At 39.6% G+C, this 24,718-nt stretch overlaps 1 protein-coding gene across 3 annotated transcripts in view; it reads left to right on the top strand.

Moving 5' to 3' along the window:
• The first annotated feature begins 5,254 nt into the window (after positions 1-5,254).
• SIPA1L2 (signal induced proliferation associated 1 like 2) overlaps positions 5,255-24,718 on the top strand; it is a 131,212-nt gene continuing 111,748 nt past the window's right edge. For all 3 annotated transcript variants that reach the window (XM_051783461.1, XM_051783460.1, XM_051783459.1), the window contains exon 1: positions 5,255-5,705. The gene's annotated coding sequence lies outside the window, so the exon portion shown is untranslated. The remainder of the gene's footprint in view (positions 5,706-24,718) is intronic.

Genomic DNA, 24,718 nt, shown 5'->3' with positions numbered 1-24,718 from the left:
TGAAAAGTGGTGTATGCAATGGCTGCAATTTCATAGGCTTTATGCATGTCTACCCACACTGCTGCAGGTGGCTTATATGTTACCCAGCATGACAGGGCATAAAGAATTCAAACTGGGAATGTCCATGGTACAGTGAGATCAGCTGTGCAAGAAGAAAACACTTTTTTTCCTGCTTCTGTCTGCTTCTCTTCTTTCTCATCTATACTCTTGAGGTTTTGTGTCCCCTGAAAGACCCTCAGGTGGAAACTGTGGTAGAAAGGTATGGAGCCACACTCTTGTCTCACTGCCACTAGAAAGAAGCCACTTGGTGACTTTCTGATAGCTCCTCAGCAGAGCAGAACCTACAGCTGCCTTGCTCTACCATAGTCTTACCCTTGGAGATACATCCACTCCCAGGACACCCTGCTTCTGCTTTCTTTTACATTCAGCTAGAGTGAACCTAACTTATTGTCTGAAGTGCATTTCAGTGAAAAAAATAAAATAAAATAAAATGGCCTGTCACAAGTGAAATACTTCAGGAATATTAGTGAAATATTTTGGACTCGAAAGAATGGCTTCTTGCCACAGTGAATGAAGGCCAAAACGTCTGTGAATCTCATTTCAGCATCTAGCATAAAAGCTGTCAGCCTGGTTATAGTAAAGATGATAATATTATGTTGTTTAATCTTATCTGGATATGTCCCCTCCAGTGGTTTCCTGCTGGTAAACCACAGAGAAGAGAGGCAGTAGTAAGTAAACTAGAGGAAGTGAGATGAATTATAGTATGCTCCTTTGGTTAATAAGGGATTCATGTGAAGGATACTGCTAATTAAAACCAATAGTATTTTCCGCCATCTGGGCTTTCAAAATCAGTTTCAGAGGATACAAAGGATGTTTTGTTTCACTGAATTGCTCCTGTCTTAGGAAAGCCACTGGGATGAAATATTAGTATTGCAGTAAACTGTGCTTGTGCTTGAACAACATGTGAAATAGGCACTTTACAGAGTGTGGGTACATAGTTTCACCCACACAAGGTTCAAATGAAAAGGCAGCTTGGTGTTAGAAGAACAAAATCCACCCTCAACCTACTTCGAGGTACAAGAAACTGCCAAATTGTAGTGGTTACTGGTACAGGAGCTCTTGTGTCCCCAGGCTATGCATGTGTGGCTCCAGGGCTGCTGAATCCATGGAAGCATGGAGTCTGGGGATTTACCTGCAGCACTGACCTTTGCACCAGCCTGTGGACAGCATGGTGATTCACTGTGTGTGAAGACAATGACTGCCTTGCTGCTGCTACTCACAGCTTTCCTCTGGTGGGACCAGAGGGAGCTGAAGTTGCTGCAAAGATCTAGCCAGAATTCCCTTATAGAGCACCTCACCTCATTAACTGCATCAGGACACACTAAGCAATGTCAGCAAAAAGATTTGTGAGTGAGATGACATCTTTATGCATTGGTGAGATCTTGTGCTCAGCCCTCACTTACTTCATCTGGATTCTAGGCTTGTGCCCAAGACTGAGAAACAAACCTAAACTTTCTTCAGCTTGCCTATTTGTGAGTGCCTTGTGTCAGCAAAATGAGCCTCATCATATAGCTACTGAATGTTTTCTCCACCTCCTGCACCGCTTCCAAGGATCCCACTCAGACCTACTTCCCTAACAATGAATGGAAAAGTCCATTTTTTTTGATAGAGTTGTCTTTATGTTTTTGGAAACAGTTCGTAGGTGATGTTGGAATAATTCCTTGTGTATTAACATTGTCTGAAGACTAGCTTCAAATGTGGCTGAGCTAGATACTTTGAAAGTAAGTATGGACAGGAGAAGTGAAGAAAAGATACTAAAGGAAAAAACTGTCATCCATCTTAATCAGAGCTGCCCAACCTGTGGCCTGTGGAATGTCTTACATATAATTTTGCTTGTATGTTATTTGGACTGTAGCTGAACTGTTGTAATATGCATACCACAATATGTGTCCATATTGTCAAAGGCTCAACTATCCTGCTGTGAGTTATCCCAAATCTGTGGCAAGTGATTGTCCTTCAATAGATAATTCAAATAAAATACATGCATACTGGAAGAGTTAGAAGCTGAAGGGAAAGTCAGTTTTCTCCTTTCTTCCCACCCTTTTCAATTATATGTTTATTGGTTTTTAGTTTGGGCAAGGGATTCCTCTTGCTTCATTTGCTCTTGTGTGTTTGAGGCTTGAATATCCCTTTATTAATGCAAGAAGCTCCTATTTACCACTTTTTACCTGTGTTCTGTTTTCTGGCCCTTGTTATTCTCTTGTTGACTCCCTGAGGGTACACAGATGGTAGCCTGGAAGCCAAAAAGAACGATACTGGAGGAGTGAGAGGGTGAGAAGGAAAAAAAGTAAGAGAGAAAGAAAAAATAAGAAAGTAAAAAAAATAAAAAACCCCCTGTGATCACAGCGAAATTCCAGATTGTCCTAACGGCAAAACCCTAATACATGTTGGTGTGTTGGATTTTGTCAAGATGCAGGTAATAATTATTTTTGGGAATGCAACCTAAACAATATTTAGTGTGTTGGCTGTAAATGTTTAGACCTGTTAAGTAAGGTGTCACAGTTCCATCACAGAGTACATTCTGTCAGCTGAGAAATAATTTCTTTTATTCACAGCCAATACCATAGTTAGTCTGTTCTTTAATGGTGTACATCAGCCTTGGAAGTACCATACAGCAGAATGCCTAAAAATTTCTCACATCCAAACTAAGCCCATTCAGACAGAATAGTATGCAGAGGGCTGAATTCATCCTATGTGCAGGAAGGAGTTAATCTCACCACTGCAGTCGGTAGAGACTGAGAAGCATTTTTTCAGAGGATAAGGAAATGCCATGACTTACAGATAAGTTGTCAGGTTTTTTTAAGCATAGTGTTCTTTAGGATAGTAGGTGAAACACCGAAATATTCTTGGAGGAAGCTGATTTGCATCCAAAGTGCTTTATAAAACGAGTCTTTAAAAGAAAACAGAGTAAGTATATGCAAATATTGTTCTTAGCATACAAAATATTACAGCTGTGTTAGCTATTAGTATAGTGCGCAACCACCTTCCTAAGTTTGCACATGAAACGTAGCTAAGGTTATAAAAGAACCATTTAGCTTCAGTGATGGTGCGGGCAGCAGAAAATCAGCCGCATCAGAGGTGGGTCGGGCGCTACACGGGCAAGTTTAGCAAAGCCGGGTGAGAGCGCGGCCCCGGGGCGGCGGCCCCGCGCTGCTGCCAGGGGACACCTGGCGGCGGCTCTCGCTGAGCCTCGCTCCGTCCTGACGGGGTCTGGAGAGCAACGGCTCCGGTCATCCGGCTTTCCTTCGGCGCAAGAGATGCAGCATGCAAGAGGAATGACAGCAAGGAGGGGAAATTCAGCGATTGCTGCAGAGTCTGAACTCCCGAAAGGCAGCCTACCCTCGGAGTGAGAGCGACTTATTAGAACAAGTAGCCAAAGCCCTCCAATACTGAGGACTCTGCCAGCATAGAAATCAGAGGCAAGCACTGGCTACCATATTCTGTGCATGCTTACACCTCTCCTGATTCCTTCTGTTTCCATCAACATTTTCTGTCGTACTGTCAGAACAGTGAAAAATACACCGCTCCTTTCATTTGTGGTGTTTTTTTCTGAGGCTCTTTGTCAGGACAATAGTAATATTATTCCTGTGGTCATGCTTTGGTAGAGAGACAGTCTGCTCCCTAACTGGACTAGTGATTTTGGGTAGAAAAGATAACATTCTAAAATATAATTTTAACCAAAACAATAACACTCAATCAGGCATCCAAACCCTAACTAGTGAACGTAATGTTTGCTCCTGCTTTTAGAGTAAATGTTGACATCTTTAAGTTTGTTCTAATAAGTGTGTATGAACCAATGCTTAAATTTATGATTGTGGACCGTATTTCTTGATGTAAAATGTGCATTAAAAGACCAGTTAAGTGCAATAACTCAAATTTTGGCCTGCCCTGGGTGTTCTGGATCTTTGGCATATTTGTGGCAGTTCCTTTCCATTAAAGCCTTCTGCTCTATTTCCATCAAAAGGGAGGCAGTGAGGAGAAGTTTACTAGACAGCGGAATACTTGTAAATGTCGACATTCAGCCTGCTCACCAGAGCTGAGCAAACTGGTACAACCAGAAAGTTACATACCCATGACAGGTAGGTATGGGCGGAGGGGAAAGCAAGCGAGAGAGGATTGGAAAAACATAAAAGAATCCTGAATTGTTTCTGTAGTGTTCTGTAGGAGTAGACTTTATTCCAAGGATATTGCAGGCCTCGTAATTTGGGGTAGCAGATGGGAGCAGCCACATCAGTTCTGATAACATCTTCTATTTTGCAACCTCTATGTAGAAATGAGCCCTATGATTACAGATATGGTTCTTTACAAAACTAGCTCGCAGAGTAAAAATAGGGAAATTCAAATTCTAAAACCAGCCTTTGGTTTGCTTACCAGAACACGTGGGAGAGGTGAAGGAAACGTGGATACCTAGCCATGGCTTATTTGGCAGGCAAACTAAACCTGCTCAGGGCTGCACAACACAGAGGGAAAGCACCACGCTCCTGATCATGTGCAACTTAAGAGTGGTACAGAGGAGACAGAGCACGCAATCCCAAGGACTCCACTGCCATGTGTTTCATCACCATTAGGTATTTCCACTTTAAAGCTGTGGTTAAAGCACAGGCACTGCCGGGATGCGGACACAGCATCCCCGATGTAAGCCCGGAGGGTCTCAGATGGGCATTCGCTGAGACAATGTAGAGCCTGGCAGGATGAGTCCTGGTCACCCCGCTGCTCGCCACTCCCTAGCTTCCCGTGGGAAGGAGCCGGGGGCTCAGGAGCCCGGGGGCGGCAGAGAGGCAGGGGCCGGGGGCCCAAGGCCGAGAGGCGTTGTCCAGGGTCTTGAAAGCGAAGAGGAGCGCCCGTGCAGGGCAGGGAGAGGGGCAGGTGCCAGGGCGCTCCGCCTCGGCTCCGCTCCGCCGGGGCTCACCTGGGCACGAGGGGCTGGGGGGCCCGATCCCGCTTGAAGGACCGGAGCTCAGCAGCTCGTTGCGGAGAGGGCCCCTCCCGGGGCCTCCTCACTCTCTGCCTCGCTCCGTCCTTCACCCCACCTGTTGCTCGCTCCCCATCCCAAACCGGCCGCCTGTCCCGGAGCGCCCCGGGATCCCCTCCCGCGCCGGGCCGGCCCAAGGGCGGGGGCGGTGTCTCGGCGGGGGGCGGGGCCTGGGCCTTGCGGGGAGCGCGACAGCGCGAGCGGCCAATGCGGAGCTGGCGCTCCCCCGGGGCCGCGCCGGCCCAGCCAATGGGGGCGGGGCCGGCGGCAGGGGCGGGGCCTGCGGGCGCGCGGGGGCCGGCGCGCTCGGGTGCGAGTGTCGGGGCTGCGCCCGCCCCGCCCGCCGCTCCCGCCTCCCCGTCCGGCCGCGGAGCCGCACTCCGGAGCCAGCGCCGGGCAGAGCGCGGGGCAGCGCGGGGAAGAGAGGAGGACGGGGACGAGCGGCACCCGCGCCAGCCCGCAATACCCCAGCGGACGCCCTCCGGTTCCGTGCAGGGCTCCGGCTCCCCGCGGGTAGCGTGTCCCGCGGGAGGGAAGAGGAGAGGAGAGGAGAGGATTGCTCGCCGCTGGCGGAGAGCGGAGCGCAGCCCGTGTGCGCGGGGGGGGCATGGGGGTCCCGCGACGGGAGCAGCCGGAGCGCGGGCAGCGGCGGCCGCTGCAGCGGCGGCACCAGGTAAGGAGCGCCCGGCACCGCGTCCGTGCCCCGGGGCCGTGCGAGTGCTCTCCGTGCCGGGAAGGGCTCGGGGGCAGCTTGGGGAAGGGCCTGAAGGACCCACGTCCTCTCCCCTCAGGTGCCGTTGGGAGGGAGGCTCGGCTGCTCCGGGCTCCGCGAAAGGACGGAGTGCCGGTGCAGGGAGCGGGGAAGCGGCGAGGAGCCGCGGGCCCCCCTTCCCCGCCAGCCCGCCGTCCTCGCCCCGGCCGCCGCTCGGTGCCCGCCGCGCCGGGGCGGGGTGGCTGCGGTCGGGATGGGTCGCTCCCGCACGTCGCCTTTATAAATAGCGCTCGGATCTGCCTCCCGAGCAATGGCCGCGGGGGCGGCGGGGGTGTCCCCCGGGTCGCCGGTCACCTGCGGGGCGGCTCTGCCACCGGCTGCGGCAGCCGGGGCACGCCGCTCCCCTCTCCCAGTCTCTCTTCGACAATAATGGCAATTACGGAATAAGTTTGCTTGGATCGGACATCTGTGGGGTAGAGCTGCTGTTCAGAGCTGAGACGGTGCAGTGGGGACCGCCAAGCGCTCGGGGTGGCAGAGGGAAAGGATCTTCAGCCCGTGCAGTTTCCTTAAATGATTTTAATGCTGTTTATTTAGTTACTGGATACAAGGCGCAACCTGCATCCTTTTGCACTCTTTGTTATATTGTAATATTCTGATAGCTGTTCAGTGGTCCGTTCTCCAAACTTAGCGTTCGAGTTCATTAAATGGTAGATAGCTGGGCTCAACTTCGCTTTAGGTTTTATGTTCCTGGCTCCGCACCCCTTCGGTGTTCCGCTGCAGCGCCTTGCTGGGCTGGTGAGAGCCCCTGTGAATGGGGAAGTAGCGTTATGCAGGCTTGACAAAGGCAACTCCGGAGTCGACAAGTTTCAGATATGGCTGTTGAGGTTCACAAAGTAGGTCAGTAAACTACCTTAGTACTTGGTGCTGCATTATTTCAATACATCAGTAGTTTGAATACTTGCTTTCAGCCTGGCTTTTCTAGAGGAAACGAGTTCTATTTTTTATGATGCAAAAGATATGCAAAGTTGAAGAGAATTGCACATGTAAATTTCCGTGAGCTCTTTTGTGCGCAGTTTTCACTTCTAAAAGTTAACACTAGATGGCTTTCTTATATCAGCTATCCTACAGGGAAGGAAAGCATGTAATCTGGCTCTGCAGCCTGCTATTTCTGTATTTGTCTATTTTTTTTTTTCTTCACGTAAATAGTAAACTATGTTCTGGTCAGTTCTGCACTGATTAGACCCGAGCAGAATTTGAAGTTTGCTTACTAGCTGACATAATTTATTGTTTTGATCAGCTTATCTTGCTGCTTAGACATTATTTTACATATGTGTCACTGATATCTAAAGAAAGTTTTAGCTGAAAGGTAACTCTGCAAAATATTTACGATGCTTTAAAGGAAGGCAGCTGGATAAGGCAGGATGTTTGAAAATTGGGAAAAGCCAATAATTCAGTCTTATTTGTTACTTAGTTTCATGGGCTTATTTTTAAAAGGACCATCGTGCATTGATATTGTCTGTTCAGCTATTTTTTCCCAGATTCTGTACCTGATTATCTTAGACTGAAACACTTTGGAGTTGGATTCAGAAAGGCAGTGCATCACAGCCTGCTGGATATAGGAATGCCTGACCTTGATGCCGTATTACTCTATTTCTTGTGGGTTTTTTTCCAAAACTGTACCTGTTGTCAGTGGAATGTGTTATTTGCCTTCCATTCACTTTTTCGGTGGCAGCTCTGAAATACTTCAATCTTAAATTTGGTCTTTGAAATATCTTTTATTATTAATGCAAACATGTTTAAATCATCAAGAGCTCTAATGCATTATAGATATTTAAACATCACCCAGGGTCCACAACAGTTGATTTATAATTTATGTAGCATTCATATAAAGCTAGATTTAGAGAGGTCTCTGAATGTATTGTCTTGGTTTTGCATGCCCAGTGGGTTCCTTTACCAGGTCATGCAGCACTTCGATGTAACAAGAAGGAATACTTACTTGTAAGGATGCCAGACTGTTTCACCAATCCTGTTGGATCAGTTAAAGATATTTCATTTGTATATGCCAAGGATATAATGTAAAGCCTAGAACTAAATAAAACCTCAATTCTTTCTAGCTGGTATCTGCTTACTGTGCATATAGTATTTTTAAAGGTTTATATTTCATTTTCCCGAAAGAAAGATAATGTGGTCGTCTTTTTGTAGACATACACTGACATGCCATTACTCAAGTGCATTGTGAAATACTCTTGCAAATGAAGAGAGTCAAATGAGGAACTAGGCAAAGCAGTGGTCAAACAGGCAAAACCATCCCTTTTGCTGTTTTTGACCTTTACAACTGAACGAAGGCAGTTCATTTTTTCACTTTCAGCTTCATAGGCATTGTACCTAAGCTTTTTATCTCCAGATCACCAGTTCTAACTGCAGGAGAAAGTAAATATTTTCTCCTTGCCTTGGCTGGAGCTAAGATCATATTTAGACGGTTGGAAGTTAAAATATTTTGACTAGGTTCATACCTTTTGCTGCTTAGAGATCTGGTTTGGTAATATTGAGTGAGAAATGCTATGTTATTATGATAATATAAGTTACAGATTGTGGAAAGAGGGTGGGGCACTGGGTTATCTAGTTTCTCACGTTAGTCATCCAAATTACCAACAGTAGCTGTTTTGACAGCTTGAAATGAAATCAGGGTTTTCTCTTTCCATGCAATTTTTGCTTTACAATTTAAAATGCTTTGCAATTTTAAAATGTTTGGATAAGCTGGGTTGTAGATCAGTGAAGTGGAGATGGCTGTTGTTTTATATATGTTGCAATATTGCACTCAAAGTAGAAAATTTTCTTATATTAGGAGACATAATTTATATCAAATTCTTGAAACCCTTACCACTTGCTAAGTCAAGACCAACTTCAGTTTATCTCTTTATTTTCAAGAGATTTTTCATCCTCATAAATCTGAACAGTTCAGGAAGTTTAAGGTAGAGGTGCCTTGACAGTCGTTTTCTACCCTGTTTTTTCTAGACTGTCTGCCATATCCAAGAATCCAGTAAAAAGAATTTGTGAGGGAATTTGTATTTAGTAGATTGAAAAGTATGTTTCACAGTTGTTTGTTTGCTTATTTGTTAAGCACTAGTTGTTCACATAATTTGCATTAAGAATAACAGTAATTCCTCATGACATTCAGTGACGATGCCATATGACTGGTTAGATTTTTAAGAATTGCCAGGACTTCACATGACTAGCTGTATTTTTTTTTTTTTTAGTTTGTTGTGAAAGGGCAGACTTCATGTTAAACATCTGATTTATCATGACAGAAGTAAATGAGAGAGAACCTGTCTTCCTTTGTAGTAAAGCACTGACCCCAGATTTAAAGCCACTTTCATGTATAATTGAATGAACAGAAGATTGAAAAGGATTATTATAATTGGTGATACTCTTCTAGTTTTTAGTTAGACAGGACAGAAATAGGCAGAAATGTCATTGTGAATATTTTGCATCATAGTTCTTACTAAAAGATGTGTAATCTCTTGTTTGGATCATGAAACTGTAATTACATCAGCAGTTAGCTACTCAAGATTTATAAGTGGATTCTTCTGGTTTTCTGGAATTTCTTAAATAATGAGCAGTCTATACATAATTAAAGGTTTTGTTTAAAAAAAGTCTTGAATCCTTATGGAGGTAGTCTTCTGAACATGTAATAAATGTAAGCAGCTGCCATCCTGTCTTTTTGGATCTGCAAGCAAACAGCTTTATTGGATCTGATGCTTGTAAAACATTTTAAGAATAGTAAATGTTTGAAATGAAGTAGACATTTATTTTAGTTGCTGTTAACTGGGGATTCTGTTTTCCTTACAAAAATGACCTGTACTCAATTTTTTTTTTTAAGTTACAACACGTAATGTAGAAAGATACCATTGCTGTTTTGAAAGTGAGGGAGTCTAGAAGGAGGCTAGGTAGAGGAGAGGTAGTAAATTGGCTTGTAGTAGCTAGGAGGCTGGAAGGTAGCAGTAGCTGAAGTTGTCATGGCTGCCCCTCCCCCTCAGCAGCTTAAATAAAATTCTGAGCACAGGACTTGGAGTTTTGCCATTGAGTTTGAATCTTTTCTTATATAATGCCTTCATTTGTTGTCCTCAGTCCTGCAAAGTCCCATATTCAGCTCTGCAGATATTTGTCTGTATTATTTGCTGTTTCTTCTTTCCTTCCCCTCTCCCTTCACTGCTCAAATTCTCGCTTACATAGAGGCTGTGGATTGTGATAATGCCTGCCTGCATTTATGTGTAATATGTGTCCTCTAACATAAATCCCATCAAATCATTTTCATATAATTTCAGACTGAAAATTCATATTGTGAAATACCTATGATTCAAAAGCTAAAAGATGAGACTTATAAAGCTCTCGTAAAAATTTGTCCTTCCATTTCCCTTTAGGTTCACTAACTTTTATTTTAAACTTGATACAATCTGTGATGAAATTATAGAACTGCTTTGCGCATTACAGAAGCAACACATTATGGTACTTAAAATGTTTTTATATGGAAAGGTACTGAGAACACTAGAGGTTCTGTGGCAGGTTAATTCAAATGCAGCGGAATGTGTTTTAATACTTTCATAAAATTTTTCTAGTGGTTTGATTTTTTTTTTGTTTGTTTGTTGGTTTGTTTTGTTTTCAGGGTTTTTTTGCTGATGCTTGTTTTGCTCTATATATGAGAAGGAAAGGAGATTCTGGGCCACCTTGTATTTCATTTTGGATTTTTACAGTCACTTCAGTCAAATTGATAAATTGTGAAATGAAATGAGACTAAAACAGCAATTAAGATGAGTGGGGACTGAGTAAAACTTTCTATAGGTGTTAGTAATGCACATCCTGTTAAAATATGTTTTGCTATTTTTTTCCCTTTCATGTAGGGGATTAAAAAGAAATACTGTAATTAATGTGTACTTAGCAAAACTGTCACTGCAAAAAGGAGTTCTGTCTCCTCTATTTTATGAAGAAGGTATTTGTGAAAGATAGGACATTTCAGTCTGTTGTTTTTTTTTTTTCTTTTTTTTTTTTTTCTTTCCACCTCAGCGTTACAAATTATTTAATCATGCTTCTTTGACTGTTTGCATTTCTGGTTTCTGTTCAAAGCTAATTATTTCCTCTTTTTAGGTACCTACAGTACATTCAAGGAAAAGAGCACTCCTAAGTGTTCTTCTAGCCTCTCAGCACTAAAAACAAATAGCTGACATGTTTTAGAATGAAATCTCATTGTAATATTTGTGTGACACAGAGTAGGTGAAAAAAGATCAGAACACTGTGGCTGTGTATATTCATACATTCTCACGCCTAATGTGCACATCATCTACAACGTGTAGGCAAGCATATGTATTTTGCTGTGCTGATCTTCCTTATTGCAGTGGCTGGCTGCTGTTGAAGAATTAGGAGCAGTTTACAGTGATCAGGTTGTCCTTGCTGTTCTGCTGTAGTAAAGTAAGCCTTGGTTTTACTTTGTAAGGTTGTCAGGACAACAGCTTATTATTATTGCTCCTTGTGGTTTTTCTCTGTAACAGTGAAGGGAGCTGTTTCAAAGACGGTGGCTGCCTTGCCACATTGGGCTGCAGGATTGCCAGCTGTGATTTGGGTTCAGCAGGATGCTCTGGGTTTGTCATGTAAAAATTCTAATTGATGATGAATGTGAGGATAATTTTGTTCATTGGTCTAATGGAAAACAACCCATTGTATTTACAAACTCATGGCCTATTTTCTCCACAGGATTGTCATTACTCCTCTGTTCTCTTCCATCTGAGACTCAGAGAAAAATCTTTGAAGTTTGACAATATGGAACCTATGATATAAGCTGATACAAGGCAGGAATTAGTTTAAAGCGATGTTATGTCAGTGTGCTACAGTCTGACACTGGAGCTAACAAGTGAAACCACTGGGGATTTCTGTTAGGTTTAGTTTGTGATGTCTTTGACAAAAATATTGTATGAAGTTGGTGTTCAATGATAAGCCTCATAAATAGTAGAGGTGTTGTCATTTTGAAGAGCTACTTTACTTGTTACATGGTAAATGAGAAAAATAATGCAAGTTGTTACATACAACAAACTAAATGACTACAAAGGTGCTTCTCTGAGTGTGGTCATTATATGCAAGAGGTGCAGTATTTTCAACTGCAATAACTTTTAGATTGTTGGGATGTTCAGGGGTGGGAAGATGTTCAATGTGCAGCAGGGAGAATTGTATGAAGAAAACCTTCAAATAACTGAGGATTGTTTTTTTTTTTTTAGTTTCATGAAATACGCCAACATGGGACTTGTTTTGGCATTTCCATAGATTCTTTTATATTGCTGATATAGAGATATTCCTTAGTTTGATCTTCAAATTATTCAATCTGGGTTAAGCTGTAGTAGCCAATCAAGTGCTGTCCAGGTAGTTAAAATCCTTTCATCAAAACAGTAACCTTCTATTTCAAATTCCCTTTTCAGACAACTGAAACAACAGTCTATTCACAGAGTAATTTGGCAGAGATACATAGGCATGGGTTGCAGCTGTAGGTATAATACTAATCAGTTAAATCGATAAATAAGTTCAAGTTTCATTTAAGTAGGTCTTTGTATTGCTTTGTTTCTTATAGTGTGAAGTCTTTCCCATTTCATGATTCATGAAATGGTGTAAGGTGGGTAACGACTTCAGGTTCCCTTGGTTGGGTGATGAAATTAGTTTTTATTTTCATGGACTACATTTACAGATTCTGAAACTTAAAACCCTTCTGTTTCACACATAAACACATTTTTCTTTAGTCCTATGTTTTATTCCTTAATAGGAAGAAATCTAATGCAGTTGTTTTGATTTGGGTCTTGTTTTTGGTTCAGTTTTGTGTGTTTTTTCCCCTAAGCAGAAATTAAAATGGCCTTGTTTGAAGTTCCTGAGTATCTTTTATATACTTATTCATAGTCCTGGCACCTTTGTATATACACTAAGTATATATACTAAGACCTTAAATGCCATCAGATGAGATTTAATATTGTTTATGGCAGTTTGCCCATCATTTATCTTGAGTTTATCCAGGCTTTGAGCTTGGTTTTGATAGCATCTTTCTTATAAAGTTGCAATGCTATAGTTTGGATGGGAGGATTGGCTTGATTGTCAGGCTCAAAATGTAGCAGTTAATGGTTTGTATTCCACCTGGAGACCAGTTACAAGTGAAATACTGTACTGGGACCTATTCTGTTTAGTACTGTGATCAGTGACCTGGAGGAGGAGATGAAGTGTTTCCTCATCAAATTTGCATGTGACATCACATTGTGAGAGTAGTTGACATGTTTGAGGACAGTGCTCTGCAATTTAGAGAGGCTGGTGGCATGGACCATGATGAACCTTGTGACATTCAACAAGGATAAATGCATGTTCGTATGCCTTGCCACAGCACCGGGTGGGGAGTGATTGCCTGGGAAACAGCTCTGCTGAAAGGGCCCTGCACATTCTGACAGACAGGAGTCAGCATGTCAGTCTTCACTGACAGTAAAAAATGCCAGCAGCATACTAGACTTCATGAACAGAAGCATAGCCAGTGGATTGCCAATATTCAGTATTCCTTAGACCATACAGGATATATAGCCCATTCCAGTTTTGGTTCCCCCAATACATAAGAAATATTAGGTAAACTGAAGCTAGTTCAGTGAAAAGCCAGCAAAATGAGGGACTTGTGGCACAGGAGGGGAGGCTGAGAGAAAGGGCTTTGCATAGCCTGGGCATCAGAAAGCTCAGGAGATACTTAATAGCTGCCTCACAAGGTGATACCTAAGAGATTATCAAGAAGACAACCAGGCCCTTTACAGAGGTATGTGACAAGAGGAAGAGACACAGCAGTCACAATCTAAAATAGATGAGGTTCTGATTTGGCACTTGCAAATAAAAATCACCCTAAGGACACTGAGGAATTGGAACAGGTAACACAGGCAGGTTGTCAAATCTACACTCTTTCCATTTTTTTTAAGACTAGACTGGACAAAGCCCTAAGCAAGTTGGTCTGAATAAAGTGCTATGGTGGCTTCCAGTGTGAATTAATCTATGAAATATGACAAGCTTTTTATGGTATTAGTTGCTCTGATAATTGAGAATTTTAGTTGATATTCCAGTGTACTATTATTCCACTTTATTATAGTACAGAATTTGTACAGAATATTTCCCTATGATAATATTGGGAAGATCTTTTTACAAGACTAGGAAATAATTATTATGAGCTCCTATTATATATTCTTTGTTTAAACCAGTTGACAAGAATTCCCAAATAAATTATTAGCACTTAAATATTTTATAACTATAGTACTTAACAAAAGAATAAGGGCTTAAAGACAATAGTGTCCTCTCAGGTTTGGCTTCAGATATACTTTGCTCACCTTGTCACTGAATTTTAAAACATGATTAGCAATACTGGAATTTCAGTGTGTGACTTTCTGTTGAGTGGTTCTGTTGGATCTCTTCCAAAAGATTGTTTTACTGTTAAAGAGCAGGATGCGAGTTTGTAACTGGCTCTCAGCAAATCAAACTTACATTTGTATTTAGTTCTTTTGCTTTGACTACTAATTTTAGTCCTGTGGAACTCCTGATAACCTAAGCTAGAGTTACCCATGTGGCTGGAAAGAAAGGCTGTGATTTGTCTGAGTATTTAAAAATCCAAATTGAAATGGTTCGGTTCTGAAAACAGGTGCTGTTTGCACTTCTTTATATTCAGCCTTAACCTTTTAGTTTCATTAGCTATAAACAAGAGCCTGCAGAACCTCAGAAGCTTGAGATGATTCCTATTCTTGCTCATCCAACTTCATAGTTGTTACACTTTTAAGTATTTCTGTGTTTACCAAAGCATGAATCAGACATATTAAGTGTTTAAAATTTCAGGGGTTTGTATAACATTTGGCTTCAGTATGAAAGAGGTTGCAAATGCATGCTGAGATAATCAAAACAAACAGGAAAGGGAATGGAAAGAATTTCCTTTAGGGTAAAATTCCTTAAAGTGGAAATAACCCTGATAGATAGTACTTGTCAGTTCGCAGAGAGCGTTATGACTTGCCTTCTGAAGATATTTTCACTGAAGGTGAAAGGATGTGGAGAAGCTCAGTCAGGTGTCCTTTCAAACCATCTTTTCAAAAAAAGGAGTTAAACCACTAATTTTGTTAAACGAATGGATCTCCAAAATTCTTGAATTAAGACTGTTGATAGGTACAGACAAACAACCCAAGCCCGAAACCTTCTTTGCTCTGAACTTGCTCTGAACCACTTGTTTCTTTTATGATCCAGTTGCTATGGAAAATAACTGCATCATTGATCTTTCTCATAAATCAGTTGCTCTCAGTTTTGATTACTGATGGGTTGCTGGTTTGGTGTTTTGTTGTGTTTTTTTTGTTTTGTTTTGTTCTGCCCCCCCAGCCCCCCCATTGCAGTGGGAGACTGTTCAGGGACTCAGTTCACTGAGGACTAAAATTTTCTACTAATCTGTGTGTGAAGCACGTGCTGAGGTTGCAGCCCACTTGTTTGATTCTACCAATATCCTTGTTTAACCTAAATAGTTTGTCTTTCTTCCTGATACTTATGGATAGCTTGCTTTGTCATAGCTCAGTTTTCTGAGGTTGATCCAGTTAAAGTTTTAGTCAGTCTTTAAACAAGACAAACACTTAGATGCTTCTTGTGGAGTATGGTGCAAACACAGTGGCTGAGGAACAGAAGTCCCTTCTCTATACTTGTTTCATTTCTATGTTTTATTATGGCTAATAAGAATTTAAGCAACATTCTACACAAATCAAAATTGTATTCTGTATATCTTGAAAGAGTGACTCCAAACATAAAAGGGTAAGTAAATTGTTAATCAAAACTTACTTTGTTCTTTCTCAGTTATATTTTTTACCTTCCTTTGCGATGCTAGTGCTTCTCAATGTGGTGTTGTATTCAGATTTCATTAGTAACCTTCACTTTGTGTCAAGGTCCTTACTGAAAATATGAGATGAAACTGATTCCAAGATTGACCTTAGACTTCATCTAATAAACTGCTTTAGGTGTTTTTTTTTTTTTTTCAGGAGAGTCAATTGTCTCTTTACTTGTTCTCTTTCCAGTATGGTACTGTATCAGGTACTTCCTTAATTTCAGGTTGTACCTTAAGGATTTTTCTTGAATACCATTGATGAGCTGATCTAGGGGATCTTTCTTCTGTGTAGAGCTGCAGCTCTTGAACCAGCTTGTCTTTGATGCTTGTGGGAACCCAGCTGAAGCAGTAGCTCTTGCTGAGTTCCTAAATAGGTTGAATATGGTTTATGTACCAAGCAGTGACAGTAATTTAAAATATAATCTGCATAGAATTTTTGTAGCTGTGATATGTGAGCTTCCTTACTGTAAATTGTGTTCTTTCATGCAGTCCAACTAATCTTTTGATTTTATCAAGGTTGGCACAGTTGCTAATGGCATATGCAGGAGAAAGCAGACCTTCTTGGAACCTAATGTCGAACCAAGTTCTGTAGCTGGCCAGTTCTCAAATGAGACAGTGTAGATTTCCTGCTTTTTGTAAGTAAATGTGTCTTATAAACCCTTGAGAACTAAATAATTCATTAGTGAGTTTAAAAAGTCTGTTCATTGGCATTTTATTTTCAGGGCAGGACTCAGCTTTTGAAATTATTCTCCTGATCTTCCCACTTAAAAATATTTTGTTAGCATGATGAAGTAGTTTCAGATAATGTAAATTATATTTCTTTGTAATGAAACTAACCCAAATAAGATATTGACCGTAACATAAACTGCATTTCTGATTCTGAATGCTATACAATGTGACTGAGTAATTGAGACATGGAAGTTAAAAACAACAGTGCTGAAGGTGATGTGCTTTACAAAAATTTAAGGTGAATATGTGAGAAGAAAGCAAATAGCAAAATGAAACAAAGTTTATGGAGTAAACTCTTATTTCTCAGTATTCAGGAAGTAAATATTTTTTCTAACTTGTTATGACTTGGACAGAATTATAAAAATATTGTGTCAGTTTTGTCAAGCTGACTCAAATTGAGTTTAGTAATCTGAGATATGGCAACTCAATGGGAAGGGTACTTAAAATAAACAAAACAAGCCAACAAACCCACATTATTAAGGAAAGTGATTGAGAACTGTTGTTCTGGAGGTTTAAAAGCATTACATCAGCAGCACCTACTTTTTGAGGGTTTTTTGTTTTTTGTTTTTAATGTTCGGCTGGAGGTGGAAAAAAATATGTATTCCTCAGGCTGTCCCCCCATCTATCTTCCCTTTTCTCCTCATGAAGGCACTATGGCTGTTATTTAAATTTTTAATAGAAAGATCACAGATCCCTATCTTGTAGTGGTTACTTTTTTCAGTGTTTTATTTTTATGGCTTTTGCTTGTTATAATAGTTTGACTCACAGATTTGATCACATACCAGTGTTTTGGTTACGTGCACCAAAATAAACACACAGCTTGCTATATTTGCTTTGTATTTTTCTATTTCTTTATTGGTTTTTTTAGTTTATTTAAAGTAGATTTCAACAAAATTGGGACTAATTGCCAGTAGCCCAGCTGATTTATAGGAACAGTATAAAGATTCTCACAGTTGAACTGACCACAGTAAAACCTTGCAGTTATGTTATGAAACCTAGAATCCGAGCTTGTAATAAAATGTTTATGGCCTTCAACCTCTTTGGCAATAAATTAAAAAATCTGTTTCAAGTGCATTTTTAGCTTAAACTGTAATGACATAACTTCTACTCTAATGCTTTTCTCCTCCCACATGCAGTCTTTCATTCTACAGTAAAAGTTTTCATGCCCTTCACTCGTGCTCTATTCTGTCTCCCACACCCCTCTACTGACTTGCCATTACCCACTTCTGGAACAAAAAATGACTTTTCTATGTTTAAAAAGCGTAGGCCTGTGGCACAAGTGGGTGGTTTACTGTGGCCAAGGGGGCCCAGTGTGTGGTTTGTCTCTCTAGAGGCTGGAGGCAGAGCATAGCTCCTGGTGAAAGACAGCTGACTGTCAGCTCTTGTGCACCTTCTGGATGGGAAGTGTGTGGTCAGGTTTGCTCCTGCCCACGATGTTTTGACATTTATTGCTGCCAAGAGGACATGCTCTCAGCACCTGAGTAAGACAACAGCACAGGTTACCCCTTGACCACTGGCAAATTAGTGAAATTCCTTTTCCAGCTATGTGTTTTAAAGGACATGTACAGTGTGGAGTAGAGGACTAGATGGACTATGTTTTTTCTAAATTTATGGACAACTTTCTGTCCTTTCAAACCAGTTAGGCTTTAAATGACTTTATCTCATCAGTTAGAGGAAATAAAAACATTGCAAGAGGTTCCAAAGACCAAAAGTCTGTATATGGTTCACAGAGATGATGGGGGAGGTGGGTGTGGGTCGGTACACTTTTCAGGATACAAACCTTGGCCTTCTTTTTGTTGTTTAATACCTATAAGATTAGCACCTTTTATCATACTGATGATGTATTAAAATAAATAAACAGTGTGACATTCGGGTAAGGCAGCAACGAAAGTCTCTTGAGCTCTGTATGTGGTCAATATTTTGAATAATTTGACAGAAGGGTTTTGTTTCAGGTAGAATCATGGTTCTTTACTTTTTTCTTATTTTAACATCTTGCCTGAAACAGACAGTAAGTATGTACACTCTGGAGGTTATTCATTAGTTTAGTGATAACTCCGCTATCCTTGACAGAGATACCTTTTTCCTCTCTCCTTTGTGACTACCATAGCCACTGGTTTGTTTTAATATTATTTTTATAATCAAAGATGAACAATTGGTAAAACTTAACTTTTCCATGTTGAGTGGTTTCTAAGTTAATAAAGATGCCATTATCTTATTAGAAGAGTTGAAAACATGTTTAAGAGGTAAGAAGGTGTAAGGTTGTGTTTTCTGGGAAGTTAATATATTAACAGCAGTTTCTCTCCACAAACCAATGGGCTGTAGAATAGGTGGATATATGTTGCCTTCAAGATGCTCCTAATTAGAGGGAGAGTTAGAAGACCAAGTGAACAAAAACACAAGAGGAATATGAAAATATTTATTATGAATACCCTCCATTTGTACGAAATGGTCTCAGTTTTTCTGTTAAAGAGTTGTTCATCTGAAAGAAATCACTTCAAGCTTCATTGTTAGATATTAAGCACTAGATTATATGAATTTATATAGTGGTTTTGGTTTTTATTTTCCTTCTATCAGAAGAATCTCATTCAACTTTTTCCTGACTGCTCTCTGACAAATACAGATGGGAGTGCAGATCTATATTTTGTGATCATTGATATTTTGAGTAGAATACTTGAGAATTTGGGCTGTATATTAAGCAAATCTCAAGTTTTCCTTCTTTGTCTTTCCCTCTATTTTCCTGTGGTGGAGTCAGAGAAAATTCTTGAACACAAATTTTCTGCTCTCTTCATTGTCCAAAGTATACAAGATGATCTTTTATGTTGCCTTTGTTTGTTTGTTTTTGTCTGTACTTCTTAAAAGTAGTTTAACTTGAAAAGACTTCTGTTTTTTGCGAAAAGCAGTTGTGTACCTGTTTGTTGTGTACCTGTTGTTCTTAAAAGTATGAGGTGCTTTAAAATACTACAGATAATAATCATGACTGAAACAAGAAATACTCTCCCTTTGTGGGAAAGGGAAAGAAGTGCTGGGTGATACTTAAAATATTTGTGATAGCTGCTAAGTGTGTATACTGCAATTGTACAGTTGTCTCGAGGATTTTTGTCCTTCTGAAAAGAAATAAACCAGCAGTAATGATCTTGGGTTGGGGAGTGGGGAAATCTTTGACAGATGGGAGAGGGGTGAGTGAATCAATGGAGTATGTATGTTTGCATGCCTGTGCACACATCTGAAATGTAGAAAGAGAAATAAAACATAACTGAGTAACTGTTTTATTGGGGGGAGGGTGTCGGTTTTTTGGTTGGTTGGTTTTGGGTTCTTTTGTTGATCTTGGCTTTATAAATCAGCAGAAAGAGACAGTTTATCCTTGGTCTGTGATGTTTATGATTTAGAGCTCTTTTTTTGATTGCTAAATGTCTGTTCTTGCTGGAAATGCTATGGTGTTTGACTGCTAATTTTCATTACTCTTTTGTTCTATTGCAGTTTTTAGAATGAAATACATTGTATATCCTTAATGGGTATGAATTGTCACATAAGTGCATTATTGAGATAAAACTGTGTGAAGGCACATGCAATTTCAAAATGTGTTATAAATCAGTATTTTACTCCAACCTTCTTAGTAGCAACTGAAGCTTTATAAGAGAAGGGTTTGTCTTGGTTTAGTTTTGATTCAACAGCTGAGATAAAGGATGTGTTTCTACAACTTCAACAACCTTGAAAGTTTGTTTTGGGTTAGGTTAAATTCCTCTGTCACTAAGAATTTTTTCACAAGAGCAAAAGTCTGTGTTCACAGCAACATGGAAGGTTGTGAATGAGGCACTGAATGTATAAGGGAGACTTACTTTTGAGGCAGAAGATGTGACATGCAATGGTACCAAAGCTGTGCTCAACCTGCACTAACTAGCAGAATGCATGAAGGTGCAGAGCCTTGCTGTCTTTCTTAAATAAGATGTTTGGGTATAAAAGACAGCAAGAAACTTGGTCTCTTTTTAAGTCCCAATCGCTCATTACTTTAATTTGCATTCTCTCCTTTGCATGGACTAGGAGCATGAACCTCAAATGAGAGCCATTATAACTAATGTTTGGGGAAAAATATTAAAACTTGTGCATTAGAAAACATACATTGAGAGAATGAGTTGCTCTCATTAAAAAAGTGTGGTAATTTAAATTTTTTTTCATAGAAAACTTAAATGAATATATAGTACTATATTATCTTGATGTAGTCTCCTAGTTGTATATTTACATTTATTTTGACTCTCTTAAATAAATATGTTCAAAATCTTGCTTTATTTAGAAGTGGATTAAGTTATATCTGAATCATGTTGAAATCTGTTAAGTCTTAACTGGTGGAGTTTTAAATTAAGATTGTAAATGCCTTTTTAGCACTTTTTTTTTCTGTGATGTGTGATGATACCTAAACCGTGTAACTGTGTGCAGAAATAAGGGGAATGGACTTGTCTCCTGGCCAACTTTTTTTTTTTTTCCGATCTCAGGTGGTTATTACTCCAGTTTCACAAATACTGACTATCTGTAACTACTCCTCACTTAAGGACATTTTTGTAAGTTCAGCAGCATTTGGCCTTTTTAAATACACAGACCCAGGGTCTGTCCTTCGAGAAAATTACTCTGTATGGCAGTTGTCAAAGTGAAACTGTTACCCCTGCTAATTTTTCACTAATTTAGATATGTTGTATTTTTTCTTCTCCTCAAACAGTGAAGTCTAAAAAAGTCCATGAAAAATACTGCTTCACATATTTCTGGTACAGTAAACGTACCTTGTTTTGAGTAATTTTTTGTTTTACAGGAGGCAGGCCTTTCTGTGCCTTTCCTCATTTCTCTTCTCATGCAATAGAGCCTTTGGGATGTTTCCAGTTTGATTGGCAGGCTGGCATATTTAGGCATGGCAGAAATACAAACTATGTTTTTCATTCAGAACCACACAAACTATACCATCTTTGAAGAAAGTTATTTAAGCTCCATCTGCAAGAATAATGGCCTTAAGAATTTAAACTGGTGTTAGTTTGTTTTTTTTTTTTTTAAATAGAAGAGAAAAAGTATCTGTCAAATATAAATGTAAGAGGAATCAAAACGAGGCGATCCTGACCAGAAACCAAGCTTTACTTTTAAGTTAATTCACTGACTAGTCTTCTGATTTGCCATTCAGTAAAGAACAAAGGGCTGGGAAACAGCAGTAGAGGTGGTAATTGTAATTGCCTGTATTAAAAATGCATTGTGAAGGAGCCTTCTCTGCAGCTATATCAGGGAGATGGGAGGTGGAGAGGAGCAAAAACAAACAAAAAACCCACAACTGAAACAAACAACTTCTCCGGCCCCCTAACAGGTAAGATTAATTATTTATTTAGTAGCAATTCAGAAACACTGGATGAGTGGAAGTGTGGTGAGCAAATTTTTTTTGGGGGGGTCAGGCAAACAGAATATACCCTAGGCTGTAGTGTAAGTACATTGGGCTCTAGTTGCAATGGGAATTCAAAATGTAGTAAAAACATTTCTTTACTCAAAGTAATCAAAGAAGAATTAGTTTATAATTTTGTAAAGTATGTAAAGATCTATGATCTGATTTCAGCTTCCCAAAAATGTTTATTTATATCAGTGTTGTTATTTAAAATTTACACTTAAATGACTTCAAGTTTTTTTAATATAAGACAGCTACCGTATCCTGAAACATCTGGTAGTACAACCTTCAAAAAAGGTATTCTTTTCCCCAGTTCACTTAATGGGTGAAATCATAGTGATTTTTGTCTATGATGAACTTTCTTTGACTTCAGTGAAACTAGAATGAACATATACCAAACAATCTGTCACCAAATCTTGTTGATCTATGGATGTGGATTAATGTTATTTGGGATGCTGAAAGCTTCGGGCTGCTCCCAAGTTAGTCCCTCTTGACTTAAAAAAGGGATAGTGTTCTTGTTACAGTATGTTGTAGTGTACTTATCCGCTCAGATGATGGCTCAGGTCTCTGTACTTCTCAAAAGGATCACCATTAATTCTTTATTTTCTGTTGTGTATTTGCCTCGTATTCCTCTTTGTTTTGCGTGGGTTTAATGTGGTTTATTTCACTCTACTGTTACACCATGTAATTGGTTGTTGACTATAAAAGCAATGGTAGTAAATTATCTGACTCATATTCTTGGAATGAATTTGATGACCAATTATACTATTTTTGTCTCTAATATCTGAAGGGAAATGGGAGACATTCAAATGCAATTCTGAGCATTGTCAATCTTTTCAGTGTTGTTTCAAAGTTAAGAGAAAGAGGACTCCAGAATTTTGAATAGGGTTTTCAGTCAAATGCACAAGTTCAGCATGTATGGAAAGCACTAAGAGATTATAAGTGTCTTTAACGAAGAATTAATTTCTAAATTCTGCACACTAATTTATTTAAATTACTAGATATTTCAGTAGGAGAGCTGGATGAAATGTTAAAAATCTTGATTTATGTTAAATATCTAATTTTGTTTCGTGTATTTCAAGAGGGATGTTGATAAACTGGGGAGCATCAATAAGATGGGTGGAAGGCCCTTGCTTGGAGCAAATGACCTATTGGAAGATGCTGCAAAGCTTGTTCACTCTGACAAAGGAGTAACCTAAGAGTATCCCATAGCTTCTTGAAGGGTAGTTTCAAAAATGACAGAGGTGTGGGTTTTTTTCAGTGTCCCCAAATTGGCCACAAACTATGATATGATGTGTGTTTGGGTTAGACGTGAGGAAGAGATGTGGAGGGAGGCCTGGAACAGACTACCTGGAGAATTTTCCATCTTTGGAGGTCTTGAAGACTCAGCAAGACTTTGCTGAATCAGGCATGAAATGGTCGTGCCTGACCATTTCCAGCTGATGACAGACCTGCTCTGAGCAGAAGATTGGACTGCATGACTTCCAAAAGTGTCTCTCAACCTAAACTGATTATGGTTTTGTTCATCTTCTAGACTCTTTCTTTTATTATCTCATTCTAAAATGAAATGTGGCTCGTGTGTTTGTTTGAAAAAGCAAACAACATTGTCAAAAAGCATATCCCTTCACTGATTTAATTTGAAAACCATCTTACTTTTCTCTCTAGAGGAAAACAGAGCTGATAAAGAAATGTTCTGGGGTTTTCTGTAGTACTTAATATCTTGCTTTCCTCTCAAAAAATTACAAAAAGTATTTTTTCACCCCAGACAAATGTTAATGGTAACTAAAATATTAAACAGACCCATGGGAGCAATATAAAAAAATATTCATCTTATTTCTGTGAATAGCATTCACAACACTGTAATATAGTTATGGTTTTTTCACACACATTTTATGACCTGTGAGTAATTTTTGTATCTTGCTTTTAAGCAGTTGCCTTAAGTCAGTTGCCACATTCCACTTATCTTTAATTGAAATGGTCAGGTACTACCTCATTGTCTAGCTGATTTTTTTTCTTCTTTTCTGCTTTTCTGAAATGATTTCTGCCTTGTTTAGTAGCTTTGGTTCCAGGCTGATAACTCACCTTTATCATTAATATTTTCAACATTTATATTTTCATGAGATTTCTCTTTTTTGTGTTCAGGTGATATCAAAAGCAATGCAAATGTCTTACTGCTGTACTCTGAAAATGCAGGGAATTTGAGGCCCTATCTCTTTCATTGTGGGGTGTGGTACTCAACTTTGCTGTGGTTATACCAAACCACTCACATTTGAGCTCCTTATGTCTTCTGTGATGAAGTCCAGCATTGTACAAAGTTAAAAAAAAAAAAGGGGGGGGGGGGGGGATATGAGAACTAAATGTTGAGCTATTCCTGGCAGAAAAAAGCAATAAAACCAAAGATTGGAAAGTAGCTATACTATTTACTCTATATTATTTACTGTATTTTCTATAATTTGTGGTCCAAGCATGATATTTTGCAGTGCCAGAATTGGTATTATTTTGTGCTCTCTTTGTGATCTTGCTTATTACATACTTTTCTGTGTTGTCAAAATGAGGTGTTGCAAAGGGAGAAAACAATGCCTGGAGCTGAGTATTGTTTCATGGAAGAAAAATAAAGGTAGAAATGAAGATGATGGGTTCACATTATGTATGTGAATAGCAGTGTGCAAAGTGTCATGTTGAAAATATAAATTATAAAGATTGAGCTCTTTGTTACCTTTTATTAAAGATACTTACATTCCATATTAATTGTAGATTTATTGTAGGTAAAAAGACATCTATTGAAATAATGGGCAATGCAGACAAAATTTCTGACAAAATCATTTTGATGTAAAATTCACACTCTTTCCCAAATGAAAAGCAAGTATGGTAGAGCTATCTCTATCTTACCTTTTCTGTTTTCATAATGAAGAATATTCGTTACTTATTCAAAATGTGATAGAACTC

The sequence above is a fragment of the Manacus candei genome, unplaced genomic scaffold (genome assembly GCF_025592945.1).
Source record: "Manacus candei isolate 608988 ecotype Guabito, Panama unplaced genomic scaffold, ASM2559294v1 h1tg000017l, whole genome shotgun sequence".
NCBI classification, from domain to species: domain Eukaryota; kingdom Metazoa; phylum Chordata; class Aves; order Passeriformes; family Pipridae; genus Manacus; species Manacus candei.
The sequence above is the reverse complement of the archived record's forward strand: the minus strand, read 5'-3'. Positions and strand labels throughout refer to the sequence as shown.